This window comes from Pelodiscus sinensis, chromosome 17, assembly GCF_049634645.1.
Source record: "Pelodiscus sinensis isolate JC-2024 chromosome 17, ASM4963464v1, whole genome shotgun sequence".
NCBI classification, from domain to species: Eukaryota; Metazoa; Chordata; order Testudines; family Trionychidae; genus Pelodiscus; species Pelodiscus sinensis.
The window spans coordinates 9,983,883-10,001,698 of record NC_134727.1 but is presented as its reverse complement, the minus strand read 5'-3'; the positions used below and the strand labels follow the sequence as shown (position 1 = coordinate 10,001,698).

The 17,816-nt window shown below is 43.8% G+C and overlaps 1 long non-coding RNA gene across 1 annotated transcript in view; it reads left to right on the top strand.

Moving 5' to 3' along the window:
* Positions 1-17,816, top strand: part of LOC142818685 (uncharacterized) — a 291,806-nt gene that overhangs the window by 93,534 nt on the left and 180,456 nt on the right. Inside the window, exon 2 of the long non-coding RNA XR_012896272.1 lies at positions 17,406-17,474. This is a non-coding gene — a long non-coding RNA (uncharacterized LOC142818685). The remainder of the gene's footprint in view (positions 1-17,405; positions 17,475-17,816) is intronic.

Here is a 17,816-nt window from a genome sequence, read left to right as displayed (position 1 = left end):
CAAAACCTTTATCTTGTTTTTAGTTATGATAAGAGGAAGCTGCATACCACAGCGGTGGTCCTAGCTCTTGCCATTTAGGAGGAGTTCTTGAACAAACAGATAGACAGACTTGTTTGCTTGCTCACTGGCAAGCAAACTCTCTCAAATATATAGAAGATAGCTTTTGTGGGAAGTCTTGGCCCTGCTGAAGTTAATGGATATTTTGCCATAGACTTCAGTGGGGCCAGGATTTTACTCTACAGCTGGTAATATGAGACAGACTTCGGTAGTTCTTTCTGGGTATACATAAATCCTCTCTTGTTGAAGGAAGTACTCAATTAATCATTAATCCTGAAACATCAAAAGTTAGTACCAGTCAGGGTATGTCTACAATGTACAGTTTAAAAAAAAATTCCATTACGACCACACTGCAAGCGCATTCTCTCGAAAAAAATTGAAAGAACAGAGGGTTTTTTCCGACAGCGGTAAACCTCTTTCTACGAGGAAGAACACCTTTTCTGAAAGAGGGAAGAGGGTTTTTTTGAAAGAAGAGGCTTCCAGGAAATAACAGAGGTTCCTTGGTGGCCACTCCGTCCAAAATAATCACAACTCTATAGTTCCTGTCTCCTGGACCCTCTTAAAACTGCAGGTACCCTGGACAAACCTTGTGGCAGGAAGCTGGCCCTGGAGCAGCACCTGGACCACGCGGCTCTCCCTGCCACAGGCCTGCTCACCCATGGCATAGCCCCAAGGCCCCTGATGCCCCCCTGTCCCTCGCAAGGAGCAGCACCAGGGCTCCCAGGACCCACCGAGGGGTACCAAGTGGCAGATACCCTCATGGTCTGTAGCAGAGATCCTGTCCTTCCTCAAGCTGTGGGGTGAGGAGACACTACAGGATCTCCGCTCTAAACCTCATGATGAAGAACTTTATGGCTGGTTGGCTGAGACCCTGGTGGAGTGGGGACACCCACCCTGGACGTTAGAACATAACTGGAGTAAGATGAAGGAGCTCTGCCAGGGATATGTGAGAGCCAGAGAACACAGCTCGCACTTCGGGGCAGAACCCCACACTTGCCCTTAAAACCAGGATTTCCATCAGATCCTGGGGGGTGAGGAAGCCATTTTTCCACATATCTTGGTGGATTCTGGGCTGGAGATACCCATCCTCATCTAGCCGGAGGTCAGGGAGGAGGAGGAAGATGAAGGACAGCAGGGTCAGAAGGAGGACTACATGGCCACAGTGACCCTGTCCCTGGAGTCGGTTGCCGTTAGCCAGGATGTGTCTCAAGCGTCATCTGACGCTGGAAAAGGATCTTCAGGTGAGTGCTCTCAGTTTGTCACACACACACAGGGAAGGGGAAGGCGGGCACAGAGCAGGAGGAGTGTGAACGTCGCTCAGCCTGTTTGGGCTGGACATCATGCTGCAGTCTATGCATGTGGAACCACGTTCAGCATTATTGTGTGCCACACGGACTCAGCAATCAGCCCCTGAGCCCACCCAAGGTCCTGCTCCCAGGCTCAGGGAAGGCCACACATACGTCTGGCCCTGGGGGGGAGGGGATGCCCTCCTACCACCTGCCATGGCTAGAAGCAGGCTAGCCACAAGGGCGCAGGCATGACCCCAGACACACCAAGGAGTGCATCCAGCACACCAAGGCCTGCACGTGCGAGGCACCAGCTGCTTCTGCAGACAGCACTGCAAGGCACAGGTGTGTGCGGGCCCAAGGAAAGGCCAGGCTGCTCCTGGTTCCTTTGCCGCTCATGGGATCCCACTGTGACCAGACACTTCCCTTCCCTGCTTTCCAATGGGCAGAGGGAGTGTGACAGCGGCCAGCATGGTTCCCTGGGCACCTCGGGGCCCTTGTCAGACAGGGACTGCTGTGTAGGCCACACATGGCCTTGGTCCCGGGACACTCCCTCCCATCCTCTGGCCCAAGGACTATTGGTTGCTGCTCACAAAGGAGGGCACAGCCTCAGGAACAGTGTCTGGATGACTGACCACCTCTCCTTCTTTGTGTTCTCCACATCTGGGACTGAGGGGCAAACCACGCCACCCGAGACAGCCGCCCAACCCCAGGGGACCCGAAAGCGCTCCATGGTCCAGGAGGAGCTGATGAAGCAGCATGTGGACATCCTGCATGACATGTAGCAGACCCTGGTACAGAAGGTCCATTCAGGAGGATGCAGACTGGCAGACCTGCCTGTGGGACCAGCTCGTGTGGCACGGCGATAACATGTGTGCCACCATGTGGGAAATGATGGCACACCTGGCTGCGGTCACTGCTCCTGTCCTCCCTACTATACCCATTCACCCTCCCCCTGCCCTCCATGTGATGCTCCTTCTACCTCCCCAAATAATGCCCATGCCCCCTCCCTAAGCAATGCCTATGCTCCCTCTTCTGCTCCTGCTGCCATCCCTGACCCCACTCCAGCCCCTCTCCTAGCACCTCCTGTGGTTCCCGCACCTGAGGTGGGACACAAAGCCACCCCCATGCCACTCCCAGCCTTGAGCCCCCTCCCCACAGGTTATGAGCCCCCTCCCTTTCCCCAGCATTTTTTAATGAAAGATAAATACAAAATTTGTTCTGTTTAAATCCAAACAAGTGTCTTTATTCTGAGGTCAGGGAAGGGGTGAAGGGAGGGGTAGTGGTGGGAAAGGGATATTGGAGCAAGGCAGAGGCTGTTAGTGGGATGGCCCTGGGTAGAGTTACTGGGGTTCTTGAGAGAAACTCTCCCTCAAGGCCTCCCAGATGCACACCATGGCTTAATGGGCCTGGCGGATGGCAGCTGTCCATGGCTGCCCAAAGGGTCTCCTCTAGTGGCTGGCCTCTGCCCCCCACCTTGGGAGAAAAGTCTCCCCCCCTCCTCTCCAGAATGTTGTGGAGGACACAACCTGCTGCCACCAACTCAGGGATGTTGCGCTCCCTCATGTTGAGGCGGGTGAGGAGGCACCTGAACCATGCCTTGAGGTGGCCAAAGGTGCACTCCACCTACATCCTCACTCCTCTGAGGTGGAAGTTAAATTGGTCTCTGCTGGGTCCAGGTGGCCGGTGTATGGCTTCATTAGCCAGGGCATCAGTGGGTAGGCCGCGTCCCCCATGATGCTCAGTGGCATCTGCATGTCCCCAACCACAAAGTCATGGCGGGGGAAGAATTTGCCCACCTCCAGCTTGCCGTAGAGGCTGGAGTTTTGAAAGATGTGGGGATCATGTGCCCTGCCTGACCACCTGACAAAAATGTCTGTAAATTGTCCACAGTGGTAGACCAGGGCCTGCATCTCCATTGAAAAAGTAGCCTTTGTGGTTGATATACTGGGCCGCTCAATATTCAGGTGCATGGATTGGGAAGTGGGTCCCATCTAGGGGTGTGTCTAGAATACAGGGTTTTTTCGAAAAAAGTAGCCTTTTTTTGAAAAAACTTCCCCTGCATATGGACTGCTGCCACATTCTTTTGAAAGTAAATAGAGAGAACGCGGCAGTTTTTTTTGACCATGGAAAACCTCGGTGCTCTCTTTCAAAAAAGTGGCTTGCTTTTTCAAAAGTACTGGTTGCAGTCTAGATGCTCTTTTTCGAAAGAGGCTTTTTCAAAAGTATCTTTCAAAAAAGCCTCTTTCAAAAGAGGCTTGCAGTCTAGACATAGCCTATGGGTCCTCCGCAGTTCGGGAAACCCAGGACAGCAAATCCTGTGACAATCAGGTTCGGATCTTCCAGGCAGATAACCCTGCACAGTAGGATGGAGTTGATGGCCCTCACCACCTGCAGAAGGAGACCCTAAAACACACAAAGCAGAGAATCAGAGGGAATGCCTGAGTCCTCAGGAGGTGCCCATCTCCTCCTTTCTCCTCCCTCCCCAAAACCTCTGGAGCCACCCCCTATGAGGCTACCTCCCTAGCCGTAGGGCTGTGTGGAGGCAGGATGACACAACTCCCCGGGGATGAGTCTTCCCCCCACCCCTACCCAGTATTCCCTAGGGGACCCCCTTTTCCAGGATTCCCGCCTGTGCAGGGACTTACCTCCATGAGGAGGGCCTTGATGGTGGACTTTCCTACACCGAACTGGTTGCCCACCGAGTGGTAGTTGCCCGGGGTGGCAAGCTTCCAGACGGTGATTATGACCCGCTTCTCCTGAGGGCTGCAGGTAGGTGTCGCGTCTCCAGAGGGCAGGGGTGAGCCAGGCACACAGCTCCAAAAAAGTAGCCTTTCATAGGCAGAAGTTTTGGAGCCACTGGTGGTCATCTCATCACTCCATGACCAGCTGGTCCCACCAGTCCGAACTGGAGTCCAGCCTCCAAAAATGCCTCTCGACTGGTGTGGGGATGCACAGGTGTTGCTCCTGCACACAAGGAGAGGGTCTCCAGAATGAGCTTTGAGTTGAGCTAGTGCGGGGCCAGGAAGGCAGCCTGCACAAATTGCTGCAGAAACTGCAGCGTGGCCATGGGGGGTGAACAGCAGCTCCGGCTCCATGACACTAACAAAAATGCTGAGGCATCCAAAAAAGCAGGGCAACCAAAGCAGGTACTGCAAGAGCTTTGCTGTCCCTTGAAGAGCACACAGCAGAAGCAGAGAAACGGCTGTTCAGAGGGGGTCCCTTTAAGAGTGTGTCTCACCTAAGCTTTGGCACCAGCCCTCGGAAATAACTGGTTACCTAAAGCCCTGCCTGAACTGGTTCCAGGTGGCCTTATATGCGAGATGGTGTCCAATCAGTGTGGACCCGCTCTTTCAAAAAAGCAGATCGCTTTTTCACTGTGCTTTGGCAGTGTGGACGCTCTCTTTCAGAAGAAATTTTCTCGGGATATCTCTTCCGGAAAAGCTTCTTCTGAAAGAAGTCTGCAGTTTAGACATAGCCTCAGTGGATTTGGCCAAATGTATAGGTCACTGGTGGGTGACTTGTGGGACCTTGGTTCAGTTTCCCAGCTCTTGGTAAAGTCGTTTCTCTAATTTGTAAAATGGAGATAATGACACTGATCATCCTTGTAAAGTGTTTGGAGATCCATGGTGAAAAGTGCTTATTGTTCTAATGTCAATGAATCCAATCACTTCAGTATGAATAATTAGTTTTATATTGAAGGAAATAGGTCTAATGAATTTACAAGAAGCCAATCTGGCAGCCAGGGATTTTGATAGAGTGCAGCAATTATCTGTCCACACCTCATTTGTCGCAGCCCCACCCTCAAAATAGCTGATATTCCAGGGTCAAGAAAGGTGACCAAGAATTAATCTAATGTATCCCATGTTGGAGTTTTACTTTAAATAATCCTCAAAGGTTTTAGAAGGGGCTTTAGGACACCAGTTTAAGTTACTGAAACAATTAAAATGTATGAATTATCACTTCCTCCTTAAAAAAGAATTGGAATTCGTTGTGCTCTGAAAACTCAAATAGCCAGAAAGGCATTTTGGTTAGCTGTTAAAGCAGTTGTAAAGTAATTTTTCATTACTAATGACCAACCTATGAATGCACAAGGTATCAGTTCTGTCCATCTGAGTGTAGATCATTTAACAATTCAGCTCAGAATTAGCTCATATTATCCCCCTCACTGTTTTTCCATTTATTTTTGCTGCAATCTGAAGATACTTTCCCCTACTTTCCTGCTTACTAAACTCAGTTTCTACACAGATGAAGAATAGTGAAGTCTGATAGGAATAGCAAGGGTTATTTCCCAGCTACACATTTGTTTTCTTAGCTTTTTCTTCTAATTCTCAAATGATCTATTTACCTTATGCTGGTTTCTACCGCAGAAAATCCAAATCACCCTTTGAGAGGTTTGACTGAGAATGCTGAGCCGGGAGCTCTCATTTTTCTTGGTAGGCTTTTATTCAAAGATATATCAAACAGTCAAATATTACTTTTTTCCCTCCCAATTCAGCTTTCTGCTTCCAAGTCCCATCGTAGAGGCCCAATTATATTTCTGATGGACCTTCTTACAATCTATCTCAGTAAGAGAGAGCCCCATGTTTCCTTTTCCCTGTGATTTTCTCAGCACAGACTTTCTAGGAATTTTAAAGCACACAGGCACCATGTAAAAGGATTATCCTATTAGACTGAAGGTCTGTATAATTAGGCTGGTGCTGCAATAACAGGATGGAAGTTTCTTAAGAGATACCAAAGCTACTTAGTAATATATAAAAAACGATTTAGACATATATAAATGTTAAATTTCAGCATGAGAAAAATCAAGGAAAAACATTGACGACTTTGAGCAGTGTGCAGATTGAGAGTATTCAACTATTTGTGTTGAAATCAAATTAAACTATTCATTATTTCGTATTTTAGGTCCCAGTTCACTAAAGCATTTAAATGTGTGCTTAACTTTAAGCATATAAATAATTCCCATTTAAGTCATAGCTTGCTGAACCAGGGCCTTAACCTGTGTTTGGAAATAAACATTCTCTAGAGGTAGGATATCCATGGATTGGTAAATTAAGACTACTGTACACTCTACAGCAATACTTTTCCAGCTCATGAGACTTTGAAAATTCTTTGACTTCAAACTAGCCCCATTGATGTCAGTGGGCACTTTGCCATTGACTTCAGTAGGGCCAAGATTTTACTCCCTGAGGCTACGTCTATACCGCAGCCTTCTTCCGCAAAAGCTTATGCAAATGAAGTGCGGAGTAGAATATCCCAAGAGGCTTTTGCACAAAATGGAGCTGTGTAGACCCCTCTTGCACAAGAGCCGTTCTTCCTGAAAAATGGCAAAAATGACTGCTAATTCATTATGCAAATGAAGTTCAGCGATATTATACTCTGTGCTTCATTTGCATAAGCTTTTGCGGAAGAAGGCTGCAGTGTAGAGGTAGCCTGAGTTTTGTTAATTGCCCTTCCACAGGTTTTCCTGGGGGGAGACTGTGACCTGGACCAAATCATATTTTTATAACTGTTCTATAACTCTACTTGATTTGTTCTGTCTCAAAGAAATTTGCCAATTACATTCTCATTGCAGAATCATCCTTATTGCCAGTGTCAGAAGCAAAAAAAGAATGGTATTTATATTCCTGGTGTTTGTAGTTCTTGTAACTGGGTAAAAAAAATCACTTTTGACTTTAAGCTAAGCACCTTTGCCCTGGGAAATGCCTGAGAGAATAAATATGAAAACTCACAATGTGTTTTTCAACACTCACTTTTCTGAATAATCATACTTTAGGGAAAAACATTATTATACTTAACTTTAAAAATAGTCTGTGTGGCAGAAAGAAACCCTATTATGTCTTCCACTAAATGTTTTTCTGCAGGCTGTTACATAAGGAAAAAGTTCAATGCACATTAATTGTTAGAATAACATTATACAACTAGAATGTAATTCATTTTGTATCTTCTGGTTTCTCTCGGACTTGCTGAATTATCTTTCACCAGTCCCTAATTATTCAGTAATGCCCAGTCTGTACATTTTATTTTTGTTTGTAGCTCTTTCATTTGAAGCACAAGACCCTGAGGATTTTTGATTGTGAGATGTTCTGACTGCAACTTATGAGTTTAATAGCCATCACACTGAATTTATGATACTATATTGCACTTAAGGGAAAGCTTCTGTAGCTTGCTGGCTGGCTTTGTTTGCAGTATTCAAAACCCTAGAGACATCAGCATTTAACTGTGGTTTGAAATTGCTGAAGTGTGTCATTCCACTAGAATGGGTAGACTACACAGCACCTCTAATAACAAATGGCTTTTGGGGGGTGGTTTGGTTGGTTGGTTTTTTTGGAAGGAGTACAGAAAGGGTTGGGGGACCACTCACATACATTGTTCATATTGTTGTGGTCTTATTCAGTAATTCCTGAAGAAAGTGACTTGCTGTTATCTCTGTACTGAGCTGGAATGTGAATGTAACCTGGAATGAACTGCTCTTTATTTTACTTTTATTCATTGTTAGTTGAACCATTGGTTAGCCCTATGTCACTATGATTAATCATTCAGACTCCAGTTGTCCAAAAAGACATTTCTAAAGCCTTTTCTGAACAAAAAAAATTAGCAAAACAAAATGGGTTAAACCTTGACATGATAATTTATACCTGGACTAGAAGATGAACAGAAGTGCTGTTGTATTTGAATGATTAATAGCGGCTACGATTGCATCTGTGACAAGTGATTAATAAAGTTTGTGATTAAGAAATACTTTCCCTTTTTCCTAACTGTGCAAATTTTGCAGCACCGCCTTAGCCTGCACAGTTATTCAATTACAATGCAGATCTAATTGTAATTCTAATGTCACTAAACATTACTGATTCAAACATCTTCCAAATAAAGTTCCATTTGATCTGTTAAATACTAAAGAGATGAGGAAACCCAGTAGGTATCTTGAAAAGGTGCTTTATCTTTGTGAAAGTTTGGGGTTTTTAACTGTAGTTGTAAACCCATTACAAACCAAACTCTAAAATAACTCAGTAAGTATCATGGAGCAGGACCATAAAATGTGCTAATACAAACAATGGTTCAATGCTTGTAGGAGAGAAGCCCTTCTGTACGGTTCCAAAACCTGGGTGGCAGAGAGTAAACATCTCAAGCCACATACCATCAATGGTGCCACTGCAAGATCTCCAACTAAAGTGGGATGATGGATGCAGCAACATCAACATTCTGTCCCAAGCCAAAATCTCTAGCACTGAAGGTCTGATTATCTTCCACTGACTCCATTCACCATATTTTTCAAATGCCAGACAATTGACTCCTGAAACAGGTCATGTTTTCAGAAATAAGCCAAGGCCAATGGATGAGGGCAGGACAAAATACGTGATTCAAAGGCACCCTCAAAGCCAACATGGAGAAGTGAACATTGACATAAACTCATTGGAAACCCATTCCCTTAACTGATTGAAGAGAAGGAGGACCTTGAGGCAAGGATTCTGACATTTTGGAACCCAACAAATACAACAGGAAACAGCAAGTGGGAAAGGTGGAAAGAACACAGATCTGCTCCATCCACCGGGAAATGTCTGCCCCAACTGTGACAAGATTTGTGGATATGTCTTATTAGCATCCTGTGAATCTACCACTGATAACCAGCTATCATTTCATGGAAGATAATCATTCTCCAGGGGATTACAGATATCGAAAGAGACCCACTTATCTCTTTCTCCTCTCTATGATATCATATACTCTGCAGCCTTAGGGTGGGGAGGAGCCCCAGATTCCTGCCATTATCTTCCATGTAAATAAATAGGCCTTGTAGTGTTCTAGACAATTTGGGGTTTCCTGGATCAAAATAGAGAGTAAATCAAGTTCCCTTGCTGAAAATGCCTTAAGTTTGTATCTGAGGGCATGTCTACACTACAGTGCTATTTCGAATTATCTTATTTCGAAATAGTTAATTTGAATTTAGCTAATTTGAACTAATGCATCTATACACAAATACTATTTTGAAATAGCGCGTCCACACTGAGTGGACCCTGAACTGAAGTTAAGGCTGGCCGGAACCCGTGCCGGCAGGGCATCAGGTTAGGACTTAGTGTGTGTGGCTGCTGCCTGAGGCTAACTGAGCTCCATGTATAAAGGGACCCTACCCCCACCCCGGACAGGCAGTTCTCAGGGTTCCCCGCTTGTTTGTCTCCCTCGATGAGGGACAGCAAAGCAGTCTTGTCTTGGAGTGCCCTGATTGTCCGCACTCGGGACACCACAGCACTCAGCCACATGGAGCCAGAGCTGCCCCTGGACATGCCGGTGCGTCTCGTGGGGTCGTTGCCATCAGCCCGGCTGCACTTGCTTCAGGCTGCCATCCCGGGGGTACATCGGAGGGCTGTCAGGATCCAGGAGGCCCTGTGGGAGAGTGTCCACCCTGAGGAGCCATCAGAGCCACCCCAGTCCTCCCCACCGGGGGCTTGTGCCCCATTCCTCCCTCATGTCCTTCCACTTACCCCTCCTTTGCCCCCCTTCCTGATGTCAAACAAAAGACATGTATGTTCAAAAATAGAAACTGGGTTTATTGAACAATACTGGGAGAGGATGAACCTCTGGGGAGACTGGGAAAAGAAGTTGGGAGAGGGGAACAGAGAGGGTGGGAGAGGGGAGGGGGAAACCTGGGAGGAGGGAGCTGGAAGGGGGAAGCAAGGGAAGAAGGGGGAGGGAAAGCTCAGGGCCCAGGGTTGGGGGTCTCACCCGACCAACTTGATTTTCATGCAAACCTGCTCCTGGGTTCTCATGTAGCCTTTGGTGGCCAGGCTGGCAGCTATCCTGCCTCAGACTACCTCATTCCTCCATCTAGTGTGGAGATCATGGACGTTGGGGGCATCCCCCCCAAACCTGAATAAGGTCCATGATCTCCACCCTGGACCAGGAAGGCGCCCACCTTCTCCAGCTCCTGTCAGGCTCCTGGGAGCTGGCAGACTGTTCCTAGGGAGCGGTGGAGGGCTGGCTGCCAGTGGCTTGCTGGCTCATGTTTTGGGGCCACTGGGTCAGGGGCCCCGGTGGCCACTGCTGGCTCTGGGCTGGCAGGCTTGGAGCTGGCACAGGTACTGTGGCCAGGATCTACCCCTTTAATGGCTCCGGTGCTGGGGGAGAGGAGAGTAAGTTTTCCTGGCTGTGCCCAGAGGGGCCACCAGGGCTCCCTGGAAAGGGCTGAAGGCCCCTTATTTTGAATTAAGAGTCTACACAGCACTTAATTCGAAATAGCTATTTCGAATTTGGCATTACTCCTCATAGAATGAGGTTTACCTAATTCAAATTAAGCACTCCACTATTTCGAATTCATTTCAAAATAGCGGCTTGCATGTATAGATGCTATTAAAGTTAATTCGAAGTAACGGCTGTCATTTTGAATTAACTTTGAAGTGTAGACATACCGTGAGTGTTGGAAACTCTATTACCTCATTAGATCTCAAGTTTACAGTCTAATATGAAGTGAATCTGTCTTTTAGATAACTTTTAGCACACGATCATATAGGGTGCTGTCAAAATCAACACCATTTGACTATTATGTTGAGGTAAATTCTTTATTTGCTTTCTTTATATATATTAGTCATTTGCTTTCAGAATCATTAACGTGAATTTTCCTTCTCTGATCTGGTAACACAGTTCCCTAGTATTAGTTTGCATCAATGCTGACCTTTCCACAATAATACATAACTGCTGTGGCCTAGTAATATTTTTGTCATAAGGTGCAAAATCTTACTTTCCTGTTGAGTTTTAATCATACATGAGACTTCTTCACTAATTAAGTCTACCGTAGGGTTATTGACTAAAAGAAAAGTCATTTGCCATTTGTAACAGTCACAAGTTAAACCAAAATGATCTGAAATTGTATGTGCCCATTCAGCTGAATGAATTGCTGGCATGCTAAAAAGATTAGCTGATGTATTCTTTATGTTCCCGCTCCAGGTTCTTTCCTGGAGCAAACATGCTCTCATAAACGAAACTTCATGTATTCTGCAAAATAGAATAGAATGCTATAACTGTGTTGACCTTTTTAAATATTGTTTGATTGATCTAGCTTGTTATAATCCCACTAAGCCTTGGAGAAGTGTTGCAATAGCTAGCGAGTCAAAATACAGAATCAAAAGGGGTTTTGGCAAACATGTGCAAAACCATACAAAATACTAATACCATCACTTCTGAGAATGGTTTTCTTCCCACACTTCTCTGCTGTAAACAGTCTGTAAGCTTTATTGTTCTTTCATGGAGGCATTTTTTTAAAAAACTACAAAACTATTTCTAAACCAATATGTTCTGTAAATCTCAGGATTCTAAGTGGGTAACCAAAGACAGTGCTCTCTGAAGGAGCACAAAAACAGGGCAGGCTCTGTTAGTTTTCTGTTTGTCGTAGTATTAATTCTGTACACTACATTAATTCCATTTTTCAAACAGTCTTAACCTTTGAGGGCAACCATTAAAAAATATTGTCCAGCCCTATAAAACTATTCCCTCCCCCCTCCACTGCTAGACATCAGTACTTTGTTCTGAATGAATGGCATTCCTCTTGCAGGGACCATGCTGCTTACATTTAGCTGTTGATATTTTAATTAACAATGTAAGTGCATTGTTTGCCCTGTGAGTTCAATGGGAAAAACTCTACAAATAAACAGCAGTTCCCTCTTGGACAATCACTTTGTAAATTAGCTTACTTTGTCAATAAAGCGCATGCCTATCAGCCCCTTCATAGCAGCAGGGGCAAGGATATTCATTTACTTAAGCAGTAGGTTATACCATTAGTGTGCATGATTGGTGTTAATTAGAAATGTGTGTGGCTATCTCTGTGTCACAGAGACCACTTTATAAACCTCTTAACAATCAGAGTATTAATTCATGAAGTATGAATGCTTACTTTTTGTTCTAGGTTTTATTTTTTAATCATTTGTATTGTCTGTTCCTTATACTAGAGGAGCAGCCAAAATGTACTAGGTGCTTTACAGACACATAAAAAGACATTTTCCCTGCCTTGAAAAATGCAAAATCAAAGGGGTGGAAACTGCAGCTGCTGACACATCTGGGCACCATGCAGCCAAAGTGTGAGGTCTGCTTAACTTTAAGCACATAGGTTACCTCTTCGTAATTCCATATACCATTTCAGCATGTATTAAGGTCCCATTGATTTCAACATAGGCACACATAAGCATATGCTTAAGCTATTTCTGACTAATTCAGTAGCTTAAGTATGTGTTCAAGCCACTGAATTAGTCAGAAATAGGCACGCTTGAGTCACAGGACTCCACTTGTGCAAAAGGTTATGCAAGTGTGCATATGTTTGCAGGATCAGATCTTGTATTAATATCTATTTGCTAACAAGTATATGTAAAACATAGTTCTGAAGTATATAGAATTTTGAGGATCATATAATGCACCAACTTCATAAAGAACCAGTTTTGTTCAGACACTGGTCCGGTGAGAATGTCATTTAGCAACCCGTGTTATCTCACCTGAGCTAAATTAGTTCTGAAGACACTAAAAGAAGTTCAACTCCAGGCTCCTGGATAGGGGAGCTGCAAAACAGAGTTAAGTGCGGAGTTCACTGCTTTTTTAACTCAAGGTAGCTAACTCAAGTTAAGAACATGCTTTCTTTTGCAAGGCAGACATGCCCTGAAACATTTTATCCAATATATTTCATTCAGATAAACAAGACTGGTTAAAAAAAATGCTGAATTATAAAGATAAACAACACATTAAGGCTAAGTCTACACTACAAAGAGAAGCTGGGAAAAGATACACAAACCGCAGTTTGCATATTATTTAGCACTTTTCTTTCAAAAGAGGCTTTTCTGAAATTTGGTGTGTCTACACTGCGCTACATTTCAGAAAAACCTGCTCTTTTAAGCCATCCCTTCTTCCTCATGCAAAAAGACTTACCGAGATGGCAAAAGAACGTGTCCACTTTTCTGAAAGTTTTAAAAAGAAACAGGACAGGTTTCTGTCTTCCCTTCCTTTATTGATGGCTGGGTAGACTAATTAACTCTATAGGCTGCGTCTGGAGCACAAGCCATGGAACAGAAGATTATTTAGAAACAGGTGGGCCAATAAAGCCATGTAGCAGTTGCAGACTGGGTGGCTAAGGAGAAAGGGCAGTTTCTACCTGGGGACTGCAGGGAGTAATCTGCAGTTACTCCTTGGGATGAGGGCTCTTGAGATGGTATGCCTAAAAAGAGAAAGAGAACTAGGGTGTATGAAGTTGTCCAGGGAAGAAACAGGAAGGTCAAAGAGAGGAAGTACAAAGCTGCTGGCCTAGAACCTGCAAAAGAGGGCAGATCAGGGTTCCCCTGCAAGCCACTAAGAAGTGACACTGAGTAGTGAAGGGAAAGAGGCCTAGGACTGTTGATGGATTATACCCTGGAAGGGGGAACACTGAATAATCTAGTGAGAGGACTAAGGCATGAAGGAGACATTGAGGGTACGTCTATACTGTAGGCAAAAGTAGAGTTAAGATAAGCAACTTCAGATATGTTACTTGCAACTTTTGGCGCTGTCTACACAGAAGCCGAAGGAAGAACACTCTTCCTTTGACTTCCCTTACTCCTTGTGAAATGAGGGTTGCAGAAGTTGGAGTAAGAAGCCTGTTATTTCGAAATAATTTTGAAATAACGGGCTTGCTGTTTAGACACACACTTTGTGACTGTGAAATGAGTTCTTTCAAAGTAATCATGCAGTGTAGCCATAGCCTGAGGCTCCTGGAGTGAGAGCAGAACCACATACCAGAAGGAAAGTGTCTGCCTCAAGAGCTAATCCCCAAAGTGACCCAAAGGCATGATGCTCTCTCCAAACCAATGGCTGCAAAACTTTTTCCATTGTAACCCCCTTACTCATCTGGCTGCCCTTTACCTAGCCAGGGACTATGACGTGGGAGTGGAGCTGTGGCTGAAGGTGGTGTGGGGGCAGAGCCGAGGGAAAAGTGAGGCTCTCTCCCTGCCCCTATACGGTTGGCCTGGACCCCACTGCATCTCCCTGAATGTTCTGTTCCTCCACTACCAGGTGCACTTCACAGGTTGGGTGCCACTTACCCAAATGCTTCTCCTTGGACAAAGAAGGTCTTATTGTTAACAGAAAACAAAAATCTACAATCAGCCCTTCAGTTCCATACTCCAAAACTGTCCTTTTGCATCATTGAGATGGACTCTGACTAAATAGACCTCCATCTCAGGCATCATCATCTGTTCAGGCTTCTTTGAACTTTCGAAAATTGTAAAAATATGCAGTGTAGATGCACCCTAAAGGTCTAGCAGAATGAAATGTGGCTCAGCATCTTGCTAAGTCACTTCAAATGATAGTGGAATGTCATGATCACCTGAAATACTTATAACAATTTTTTACATGAACTTGCTCATTCACATCCTTGATGCACTGGTCTATGTTTGCTTTTCTTTTGTGTGTCACAGTGCTCTAATAGACCAATCCTCTGTATGAAATGATTGGGAACACTGATTGGGAACAAATCCTAAGCATTAGTCCACCACATTTATTTTCCTCTGCAACTGACCAGCTCCTCATGCTTTAAAGAAATGTGAAACATCCATGATGCTCACATAGATCCCAGTGCAGCAGGGTACTTACATCTGTAATTAGGTCCTCTAAAAATCAATGGATTTGGGAATAACTTGTTAAATCAGTGCAATACACAATTGTGCATTGCTGTATATTGGTAATTCCTTTCTTGAAACCTGAAGTGATCAATTTGTGTCTTGAAACATGCGGGTTGAATAAGAGAAATTTAACTTCTACATCTACATGTATTCTTGGCTATAAAATTACCCTGGCCTTTTAAAAAGTAAGTAAACAATCCAGCTATAGCCTCCCTGTATGGCACAAAGAGAATGTGTGTGTGTGTGTGTGTGTGTGTGTGTGTGTGTGTGTGTGTGTGTGTGTATATATATATATATGAAACTATAATCTTGAAGTTTATTGGAGAGAGATTATTTTAAATTAAGTCAAAAATATAAATTGCATCCATTGCCATAGGAAGCAATTGTACATCATAACTTAAACTGGTTGCTCCCAGTTTTAATGTGTTCACCTGCATGTACAGGGTTTCTTTCTGAGTTTAAGTAGGCAGACCAACCCATGAAAGGAAATAACAAGTATTAATGCTGTGCTCATTTTTACTACTGTCAAAGAAGACTGCGTATGAACTGTTAAACTTGTGACCTCCGGATCTTGCACAGACCAATGCTTTTAGAGGAAAAGCCTCACAGTTTTACTGTAATAGTCATCTGACAATGAATAAGCAATGATCATCAGTGTAAGTGAACACCAGGAAATCTTCCATCCATGTTGGAGACAGATCTTTAGTTTCTGTAAATTTGCATGTTTCCATTTATGCCAATGGAGTTATTCCAATAAATGACTATATGCATCGTTATTTTCAGTAGGTTACTGAAAAACAGATATATTTGTTACTTTACAGAATGCCCTGTGCCAAAGTCAAGAGTCCCAATTTTAATAATTGGGAGGCCTGATTTTGGTAAAGACAGAGTGGCCTAGTAGACAGGATACTGAACTGAGACTCAAGAGACCTGGATTCTCTATTACTAGCCTGCTGGGTATCTTTGGGTGAGCTACTTAGCTAGCATTTTTCATCTCCAAGCACTTTACAAAGGAAGTCAGTATGGGTATGTCTATACTAGCCCCCTAATTTGGACTAGGAAGGGTAATGTAGGCATTCGAACTTGCAAATGAAGCCCGGGATTTAAATATCCTGGGCTTTATTTGCATGTTCCCATCCGTCTGCCATTTTTTAAATCCCACTAGTCTGAACTAACTTCCCACGGCTACACACGGCAGTCAAACGTTAATTCGAACTAAGTCCTTAGTTTGAATTAACTGTTACACCTCATTCCTCATACACCTCATTCCAACTAGTTCGAATTAACGTTTGACTGCCGTGTGTAGTCACGGGCAGTTAGTCCGGAGTAGTGGGATTTAAAAATGGCGCCTGGATGGGAAGATGCAAATAAAGCCCGGGATATTTAAATCCCGGGATTCATTTGCAACTTCGAATGCCTACATTAGCTTCCCTAATTCGAACTAGGGGGCTAGTGTAGACATACCCTATCATTCCTTCTTAAAGATGGGGAATGGAGGTACAAGGCTATTAAGAGATGGATATTATTATTATATTACCATGATGGACCAATTTTTTATTGTTTATGGGTTTTTAAGAAATTAACCGGACTAATCCCATGATATGACTAAACTGTATTTCTGTATAAGTGTTCTGCAGATTTCAGTTGGCCCGAGGCTTGGAAAAGATACCACATTGATTTGGTTTTAAAGGATTTTGTAAGCAAATGTATACTAAGTACTTAAAGTCCCTGGGAGTGTGGTGTTCAACAAAAATCCCTAAAGCATCCTGCTGATGTTGCAAGTTGTAATGAGCATAATCTATACACTGTAAATGAAATATTAATACAATATAATACTGGACTAATAACAACAAAAATATCAAGTTTTGTCTTCCTTGACCGCATTGGTCATCAAAATAGAAGGCCTATATGTTACATCATTGCTTATTATCCTGGGAAGAGGTTCAAGTGACGATAGGTCAGGACACTTCAAATTTCAGATACCAGTAGCCCATAAAGTCTGTGAGCATTTTACTCCTTGCTCTCTCTCCCCTATACCACCTGAACCAATCTGTGTGCATATTATAGGTTTAGGGCTTCATCCTGTGATGTTCAAAGCACCCTCACTTCCCATTGACTTACATGGGAAATAAGAGCTTTCCATGCCTTTGTCGTGGCTATTCAGCTGACTGTTCTCATTTCTGAGATTCAGAACACCTTGCAACTACTGAATGGCTTTTTTAACAGTAAGTTCGGTGAACATCGTATGAAACAACTAATATTTTAAACAGCTAAAAATAAATGGTGTCTGAGCAGCAGTTCTTGGAGGATGCCAAGAAATTCTAGGTGTACATACTCCTTTTGCAGACAATGTTCTATGAGCCATGTAAAACAAACACAAACTGGAAAAAGCTACTGTCCTAAAGTCCTAATGCCCTGTGTTTTTCTCTCTCTCGTATAGATTTTCCTGTTACTTTAGGATCTGATATTCTACTCCAATCTTCTTGTCTTCTGTGTACCAAATAACGCAGTAAGTAAGTTTTTTTTTACCCACTCACTGGCTTTGGGATTTTTTTGTTCTTTGTATTTAGACTTAGTATGATGGATTTATACAGTAAAAAGATCTCTCTAGAAACATAAGATGAAATTAGCCTTATTAAAATAAATGGCAATATTTCCATTTGGTCAATGAGTCAACAATTTCAGTCATCATGTCTTGAAACTCTTGAGTATGTCTAGACTAAGAGCCTCTTTCAAAAGATATCATCTAGACCACCACGTGACTTTCGAAAAAGCAATCTGTTTTTTTGAAAGTCAGCACCCAGGCAATTTGGATGCTTTCTTTCAAAAAAGCCCTGTTTGCATTCAAGAA